This window comes from Eptesicus fuscus, chromosome 5 (assembly GCF_027574615.1).
Source record: "Eptesicus fuscus isolate TK198812 chromosome 5, DD_ASM_mEF_20220401, whole genome shotgun sequence".
NCBI lineage: Eukaryota > Metazoa > Chordata > Mammalia > Chiroptera > Vespertilionidae > Eptesicus > Eptesicus fuscus.
The window spans coordinates 55,730,035-55,738,531 of record NC_072477.1 but is presented as its reverse complement, the minus strand read 5'-3'; the positions used below and the strand labels follow the sequence as shown (position 1 = coordinate 55,738,531).

At 43.7% G+C, this 8,497-nt stretch overlaps 1 non-coding gene across 1 annotated transcript; it reads right to left on the bottom strand.

Moving 5' to 3' along the window:
• Window positions 1–7,782: 7,782 nt before the first annotated feature.
• On the bottom strand, window positions 7,783–7,889 carry LOC114232047 (U6 spliceosomal RNA). Its single transcript, XR_003618099.2, has one exon. It is a non-coding gene; the product is annotated as a U6 spliceosomal RNA (small nuclear RNA).
• Between the last annotated feature and the right edge of the window lie 608 nt (window positions 7,890–8,497).

Here is an 8,497-nt window from a genome sequence, read left to right as displayed (position 1 = left end):
CTGTTTCCTCATTTGCAAAATAGAACCAATATAAATGCCCATCTTTATGACTGTTGCAAGGATTGGAATTCAGATACTCAAAATTGCTTTATGAAATGAGAAATGTGTAAATCTAAGGTATTATGATTAATCTATACTACTAATAAAGGAATATGCAAATTGTACAGGATGCCATCACGTAACAGCCAATCAGGATGGGGGCGGACTGTTTTGGAGAGCTTTCAGCACGCCTGCGCTGCCAGGGGTCTGAAGGGCACTGAGAGGAAGGGAGAGAAGATAGGCAGTTAGGGAATCAGGCCAGGAGGGGAGCGCAGATAGGCATGGGGATCAGGCCAGGAGGGGAGAGCAGATAGGCAGTTAGGGGGATCAGGCCAGGAGGGGAGAGCAGATAGGCAGTTAGGGGAATCAGGCTGGCAGTAGACAGCAGATAGGCCATTAGGGGGATCAGGCCAGAAGGGGAGAGCAGTTAGGCAGTTAGGGCAGTCAGGCGAGCAGGGGAGGGCAGTTTAGGGGGATCAGGCTGGCAGGGAGGAGCAGTTAGGCAGTTAGGGTGATCAGGCAAGGAGGGGAGAGCAGTTAGGGGGATCAGGCAGGCAGGCAGGTAAGCAGTTGGGAGCCAGTGGTTCCGGATTGTGAGAGGAATCCTGGATTGGAGAGGGTGCAGGCTAGGCTGAGGGACACTCCCCCACCCCCATGCACGAATTTCATGCACCGGGCCTCTAGTTATAATATAAAGTTTTTTTTACAGTTCAAATATGCTCTTAATCCATGTGTGTTTGGTATATACCAAGTGCCACATGCCATGAGACTTTCAACTCTACTTCCTCATTAAACCCTCATAGTAGCCTGTAGATGAGATGTTAGTCATTGCCCATACTTTGTGGATGAGAGTTGAAGTCACCCAGCTTCCATGATGTGTTTCCTGATTCAGAACTCTTCCGATGGCTCCTCAGGTACCTCCCAACCTGCGTCTTGGGCAGTTGCTTCCACACCATGCTCTGCTTCTGGCATTTGCTCTGCAGGAGGTGTCACCAATGGACCTGCTGGTGAACCCTCAGTCCAGGGTCAGATCTCCTTGGGGTGGATCCCATGGGGCTCCTGACCACAGCACCACCCCTGCATCTCTTCAGTGCATCTCTGCTTTAGGGAAGGAGTCAGTGGGAGGCGGGTTGTCATCATCCCAAATGGAAGCATAATATAAGATGAGCTCAGGTGGCTTTCACAGGCTGCCTGGGGAACCCTTACTCTTAGCAATTTTGTGTCCCCAGGAAATGCAAGTTCTAAACCACTTCTTGAGGCCTCTGTGAATCCAGCCAGATTGTAACTTGGGGTTTGCATTAAATAATAAATCAGAGAATGGTTCAAATGGCTAGGGTTCTGGGCTGGTGATGACCATGGTGGTTGAGGCCAAGAGACTAGTAAGGATCCAGAAGCTTTGTTTTTGAGTTTTTAATGCAACAATGCCTATTTGGATTACTCTTAAGTTGTTCGCTACCCTCTTACATTTTGGCATTTGTAAGCTCTACAGATTGGAGTCAGGGCTTTTTTGGGGGTCAATACAAAACAGCCTTTGCCGTCTATCTCTCAGATAAGTATGTCTCTCCTAAAATGCGTGTGCTTCATCTTGGGTCTTCTTGTGCTACTCTCATTTCCCAGTCTCTGCTGAGTTGGGCCCAGTGTTGGGAACTAGGTGTAAGGATACTCCTAATTCTGCAGACCTCAGCCTGCCTCCAGCAGGAGGTTGTGATTTGCAGAAGTGGAGGACATTATTTCCTCTCATGTATTTTTGGTGCTAGTGGGATTGCAAAAGTGACTGTGAAGAGCAGAAGTGACCCTCCTGTGAGTACAGTCTCAAAGCCTTGGATATTCATGGATGCAAGATCAGTGGATAAATATAGGAGCTAGGTTTTTGGAATGCATCCCAAATGTCAATTTTTTTTGAAATTGACATTCTTAAAGGTAACCATGTGCCCCATTACCTCATGATGGTGGAGCCACCATATCTGGAAGATCCTGGGTGAGAAACCATTGGACTGCCCCCATGACAGTGTGGGATTCCAGATCCAGTGGTTCCAAATGAGCTGAATGACTTAGGGCAGATTATAGAACATTTCAAAGCCACAGTTTATCCATGAGTAAAATGGGGATAAAAATTGCACCTATCTTATAAGGTATTGTGAGGATTGAACAATACAATATATTATTGTTAGTATAGTGCTCAGAATATTGCCTCAATAAATATTGCCACTTATTATTATTCATAAGATTTTATTAGGATTAAATGAGATACTGTATAAAGCACCCAGCTAGCTCTTTGCATACAAAAGGTACTTCTTAACTATTAGGCAGCTTCCCTCAAAGAAAGGATAATTAAAAAATTCTTATAACCATTTCTGTATGAACTTTCCCCTCCAAAATATTTATAGTTTGCCCAAGTGGGAAATGGAAGATGATTCCTCATTTCCCCTGACATCTTCTGAGACAGATTTCCCTCCCTGCACCTTATTTCAATGTCTGCGCAACTATGCACTTAAGTCTGTGTACATTACTTTTTTTTTTTCTTCTTTTTTTTTTCTGTGTACATTACTGAGACAGTTTCTTTGAGAGAAATTGGAGCTGAGGAAGGTTCTGGGAATTGCACAGTGCTTGGGCATGAGAATTCCAAGGGGCTTTTCTCTGGTTTTAAAGGCAAACATCATTGGAACTCAGCTGATTCCTGAGGGCTGTGGGGGTCTGTCTAATTTTCTTCAGGAATTGGACTGAAAGTTGCTACCAAATTCTCAGTTCAGTGTCTGGCCTGTTCTCCCCTGAGCACTTCTGGCAGCTTGACTTAGTAATGTGATGATTAATTTATTCACTAAATCCCTTGAGCAACTGCTATCTGTTGTTATTCAGAAACAAATTCCTATTTATTACCATAGATGTTGGGGAGACGAGGGGAAAATAAGAAGATATTTGGAGGATGAAATGTTAGGGAGAAACTCCAGTTCTGGAGGCTCTGAGAGTGAAACAATAAGATGGAGGAAACTGCCTTGGTGGGGGCTAAAAAGGGGGATGTTAGGGACCAGACAAAGGCTTTTGAAGGAAGAAATGCTGCAAAGGAGCCATTATGGATCATACAGCTGAAGGAAGAGGCCTAGCAGAGAGGTGAAGAGGTGAGGGGAGAGGAGCACATTGCATTGCTGGCTGGGAATGGGTGGCCAGGGAACAGACAGTGCTGCGAGCCAGGCCTTAGTACAGGAAGTAGCACCTTCTCCCGGACCTGCCCTGTATTGAGCACACACAGCAATCACTTCCCATGTTGTTTTTCCTTTCTTCTGTATTACTGACTGTCTTCTAAACATTAGATATATTCTTAACAAGATCATACACCCTTATAGCAGAAGCTGTTGCTGCCCTACTCACACCCCTTCAACACTCACAGTTTCTGGAAAGGTTGATGGTTTCCTGTTGCCAATTCCTACGACCCACTATGTGAGGGTCATCTGTGACTGTAGCAGCATGTGGGAGCTGCTGGGGAGTGAACGCCCTGTTTGTGATGGATGGATGTTGGTAGATAGATATCCCACTTCCTTACCTCTTCGTGGGACAACCCTGAAGCTTGTTCTCGCTGTCTCCCACAAGTCCCCTGTGGGATTGAGCCTCAGGTGCCCTCAGTAGCAACCTACTAACTAGCACACTCTGTATGACATTCTTTTTCTTCCCTCTCTTATTTCCCCTCTCCTTTGTCACTGCTTCCTGGCATCACTTCCAAAATAAATTATGTTTACTTAAATATTTGTCTCTGGATGTCTCTTGTAAAACCTAGCAGAAAAGAACCCTCATATGTAAACTTTTGTTCATATTTCTATTCTTGTTTATTGACATCTCAGGCTCTGTGCTAGATGCTGAGCTGGAAGTGTTTCTTTTTTGTCCCCATTCCCTCACTTCCATGATCACTGCCACCACTGCCACTACCACAGGATGTAGCCGAGTGCCTGTCTCACAGGAAGTGCTCAGCGAACACCTGCTAACAAAATGAAATGAAATGCTTCTGTGCAAGAGCACTGCAGCACAGATCTGGGGCTTCCTCATCAATCTTAGTCATATTATTGTCTCACGGTGTGACCTGGAACAAGACACTTTGCCTATGTGGGTGTCAGAGTACTCATTGAAAAAGAGGGGGTTGAATGACATGTTCTCTAAAGGGTAGGAATATATACAGTAATAGAGTATGGAGTATGTATGGTCATTCTTTCTCAAACATGTGTGTCTTTGTTCTCGTGAATAGAAATTCTCATACTGTGTCTGTGGCTTGGTTGAGTTTAGATATTTTTTTTTATTTTTATTTTTCTGTAGCAAAATCTTTTACATCAAAGCAAGTAGAAAAACATAATACAATAACATTTTATTTGGAGATAAATATTCATATGGCATTGGTGTTACAGATTCTTGTTTTTCTAATTAGGATGGTGAATTGAAAGTTGATATATATAAGCGGGTGGCATTCACGACTGGGAGTCTTCCATGCCAGGAAAAATGGAAATAAATCCTGGGTAAAACCCCAGCTGTGCCTTTTATTCTTTGTCCCTGGCAAAGGTTATTGTGGAACAATGAGATGGATTGATGTCCCAGAAAGTGATGAGGGAGATTGGGGCCTTGCTTCACACATCTCAGGCAGTGCCCTCCACTCCGACCTGGAGGGCACCACCTCCCAGGGCAAGGGGGGCTCGGGTGCCACATCCATTAACTCCTTGGCTTCTCGTTTGAAACTGACAACGAGGTGACGTGGGCAACTACCCACATGGAACAGGACAGAGACCATCAACTCATTCCACATGGGCCACTAGACAACACCTAGAGGTAATAACATTCTGTCAGTAGTGACCTGGGTTGGATTCAAATCAGTGATTTAGGGGTGAAAGGCGCTGGATTCTATTATGAAGTGCCCTTAGCCATATAGGGGCTGAAAAACCACCCTTTACCACAGTTAATGTCAGAATCAAAAAAGTCAGTCTTGTTCTTTTCTTTCTTCTTTCTTTTTAAGAATTGAATACAATTTTGGATTGAGTTAGGAATGAATCCACCAGTAGAACATGGTGGAGAATATTGGTTAGTATGCTTCAATAAGTATATTTCACAGTTTGTCCTTTTTACATCTTACCTTCTTCCTTTCTTAGCCAGAAGTTTTCTGAGCTGAATATAACTATGACTCGTTGTTTGAATCACATTTTCCCCCCTTAAGGCTAAATTAATGAACCTCCAAGACAAACCTCCAGTTTTGGGATTTATAATGGACTCCCCAAGAATAGGGCATTCCACATGGTCAGTCTCACAGAGCTAGTGCTTCCAGAACAGAACCCCAAAGCTGTTCAACCTAAGCCAGGACAGGAGAGTTGGATAGACCCTAGAGCAGTGATGGGCAACCTTTTGAGCTTGGTGTGTCAAACTTTGCCAAAAAACTGAGCATAACTCAGGTAGTGTGTCACTTTGAGGAAAAAACTAACTCCAAGACTCTAGTCGCAAATGTTTCATCCTCAGGAGCAGCAAATGTTTCATCTTCGGCATGCGGCCGCGTGTCATCAGAAATGGCTACGCGTGTCAGTGCTGACACGAGTGTCATAGGTTCGCCATCACTGCCCTAGACCTTGGGATGCCGCAAAGCTGAAAGTGAAGAGACCATTCCCCACATCTGTTTGTTTTTACCTTCAGATGGAATGAAATGCATGCTTTACAAACAAAACACTTACTAAAGATGAAGATGTCCATTCCTCTTCTTACTGGCTTGCTTCTTTTTCTTCTCCCCTGCCCATTTGAATCTTAACCTTGTAACTAATGGGCTGATTTTGAAAAGAAATGAACAATTCAGCTAGGACTGCTTGCAAATTAAGATAAAATAACTAGAAAAACAGTGTCTCTCTCTTAGAGACCAGAAGCCAGGATAGTAATAACGTTTTAAACTGTACAGTAAGGCTTTGAATCCTTTTGTTCTTAAACTATACAATCCCTTTAATCTGAGGGGTTCAAAGGCTTTCTTAGATAGGCTCCAGCAGCCTTGTGCACGTTGCTGTGTGGTCAAGATGACAATGAACATCCTCATTTTCCAGATGAATGTGGTGGAGTTGGGCCTGGAAGTTGGCTGTCATTCCCAGCTATTTCACCTGCCTTATTTCTCCAGGGCCATACTTCACAGGGCTCCTGGACCAAGCATTGTGCTCAAGATAATTTCCAAGTCAGTCCTCTGCATGGCTGTGCAGAAAAACCTTTAGCCACAAGGGATGATTCTGGGGCTCCACTATAGAACAGAAAATGTGGCGACCTCCAGCAGGGTGGGATGTTTAGGAATGTGCATGGGTGGGGTCCGCCAGCCTGGCTAGGGGGAGGGGACATGGGCGGTTGGCCAGCCTGCCTGCTGGTTGAACTCCTGGTTGAGGGGACAATTTGCATATTAACGTTTTATTATTAGAAAGGTTTACATGGCCCTAAGTCCTTCTCTGAACAAGGCCTGAAATTCCACCCAGAGTTTCATCTCTTTGACCCCAATTAAAATACAGCTGAACCCAAGAGAACGGTCATATATCTTAGTGTGAATGAATGGTCTAAGAGGACAAAATTAGGAGAGTAAGGATGAAGATGGGTACAGAATAGACAAAGAATAAGGGAACTCGTTTTGGACACCAGCTAAGAAGGAAGATAGTGGGTAAAAGCTCTGGAAACCTCCTTGGCCTAATAAAATGTACCTACTGTACAATTTTGCCCAAATAGACTTGAGGTCAATTGGCTCTGCCCCCATTGGGCTGGTGCACCCGTATTGTGTGGTTCCCAAGCTGCTGTGTGGGTACTTTCAGACCATTCCGTTGCGCTTCTTTGTCTACTGATTTAACTCTAAGTTAGCAAAATAGCTTACATGTGAAATACTGGCTTACACTCAGCTCTTTGCAAATGAGTCAAGACATTGCATAGAGCTGAGAAAGATTGAATAGCAGCACTCAGAGGCATTTCAATGATGGAGAATGACTGTTATTTTCGCAGGCTAGAGAGAAGGCATTTTTGCTGGGAGCTATTTATAGATAGGGATTCACTGTGGCCATTTCTGTAAGACAGCCCTATGGTGGGGTGCATACTCTTGCCCCACCTCTCACTTTCTATCCTTCTCTCACTTTTCCAATCCATCATTTATATAGTGTGTTCAATTCACAAAGCATAAACATTCATGATCTAATTTTAGCTACACACAACTTCCCTACAAAATTTTGGAGAGATTTAACAAGCAAGTATACATAAACATCCCTTTCCTTCTTGCTTTGTTTCCCCACAAAGAGATGATCTATCTGTTCAGAGCCAAATGGATATAATTAGGTGAAGAATCGCTTTCTCTCCGTATCTGAGCAAATATGTTTTGCAGCACACCAATTTCTCAAGGGCAGTGGGCTGGGACGGCCAGTGCCTGCTGGGGGATGGCTGCTGACCTTCAGGCCAGGCCGACTGTAATTTGCAGAACACTGATGGTCCCAGGAGGCTTTTCAGGCTGGGCCACACAATCACAGTGAACCAGCAGCCTGCTTCTGTCCAGCTGCACCCACCACCATACAGGACATGAAGATGTAGCTAACTAGACATCAGCACTGCACAGACTTTGGAATTACAAATTGGGAAATAAAGCAACATAAGAATTCAGCCCTTTATACCGGAGCCAAAAAGCCTTGTTGTTTCAGTGGCACCCCTTTCCAACTATTTAACAGGAGGGTCTCGGTAGATGTAGCACATACATTCCAAGGTTGTTTTTTTGTTTTGTTGTTGTTTTTTAATATGGAATGCTTCATGAATTTGCATGTCATCCTTGTGCAGGGGTTATGCTAATCTTCTCTGTATCATTCTAATTTTAGTATATGTGCTGCCGAAGTGAGCACTGCATTCCAAGTTTTGATTGCAGTTTATGTGCTTATTTCAAAAAGTGATGCTTTAAGTGAACTTGATAATTGGATCCCAGTTATGTTAATGGCCTGAAAAAGGAATGCTGTCTACAATAATAAAGTCTACCTCAGGGTTGCAAAATTTTTTGACATGGGAGACTCCTGCCATCTCTAGATGAACAAAGTTGACTGTCTGCCAGCTGATCTGATTATCACAGCTGTCTTAATGACCAGGCTGGGTCACCACATGATCAGTCCAGTTGACTGCTGCACAATCGATTGAAATGATGAAACATAATAGTAGATTGACTGGGCAGGGGTGGGTTCAGTTATGGTACCCAGACACCTCCTTTGTGTGTACACATGTGCTTGTGTGTTTGGGTTTGTTTGCATGTGAAAGAGTATGTACTCTGGTGCTGAAATTTTGTTCTCAATCCAGAAAAGTTAAAGATAGACATCAATTGAGGACAGTTATAGCTTGTGGGCCAATTTAAGCCATGTGATGTTCAGGCAACATAAATGTCAGGGACAAAGTACTATAATCATTGCTATCACATATGGGCAATTAGATTAAATGTCAATGAAATATTAACTTCCCCATGTTT